We start from the raw sequence: 989 nt of genomic DNA on the forward strand, positions 1-989 counted from the left end.
GAGGGAGCAAAATGTGCCTAAACCGATGAAGGTCAATGCTCAGAGATTATGGAGAAGGGTAATCTCTTGAAGGACGAACGGATCCATGAGTGAATCCACGGAGATGTGAGACCTCAAGAACAGAAACTGAAGCAGGGGACTATGAGCGAGAGGATAGCCAGCAAGGCAAGAGGAGGACTTGGAGACCCGAAAAGGAGAAGCAGCTAGAACACGAGGAGAGTTCTGAGGAGCATACCCACAGAGGGGCTGCCGCACGTTGGAGATCAACCATATGAGAGGAGAACACGGCGGTTTGCCTATAATAGAGATTGCAGGAGTGAGGTGTCTGGTAGACACTGGTAGTTCCAGTACTATCATGAGCCGAGAGGCTGTGGAGAAGTGTAGTGGAGAGAGAGCACACCGGATTTAAGTATGTCAGTGTAGGTTAATCACCTTAGGTGGCCCTTGTGAGGTAGAGGGGGAGGCGGAAATAGGCTAACCATTGGGGATTTAGTAAGGGCATCTTGAAATTACATATTGTAAAGACCATGCCGAGAGAATATAAAATAATTGTGGGGTGTGACCTGCTAGGGAAGGTGGGTGCTTGGATTAAGAATAGCAAGGGAAAATGGAAGATTAAGATAGGAGGTAAAACCTACAAATGTCGTCAACAACAGAGGAATGAGGATGAACGAATTGGGGCAATCAATCAAGCTGAGGACTGGAGACAGCGACACAAGAGGGAATACCAGGATATTTGTTTTACTGAAAGGGATATCCTCGGGGCAACCGGGAATACTGTCCATGAGATCCCACTGAAGCAGGAGAGGGTAACATATGTAAAGGAAAGGAGATACCCACAGGCACTACGTCACCACATCCGGGAGGAACTCGAAAGTTTAAAACGACAGGGAATCATTATTGATAACACATCCCCATACAATAGTCCATTATGGGCGGTTAAAAAAAGGAGTGCGCCAAGTGAAACTACTGAAAAGTACAGAGTGGTG

This window comes from Halyomorpha halys, unplaced genomic scaffold, assembly GCF_000696795.3.
Source record: "Halyomorpha halys isolate HHAL.00 unplaced genomic scaffold, Hhal_1.1 Scaffold901.1, whole genome shotgun sequence".
In the NCBI taxonomy this organism is placed as follows: Eukaryota; Metazoa; Arthropoda; class Insecta; order Hemiptera; family Pentatomidae; genus Halyomorpha; species Halyomorpha halys.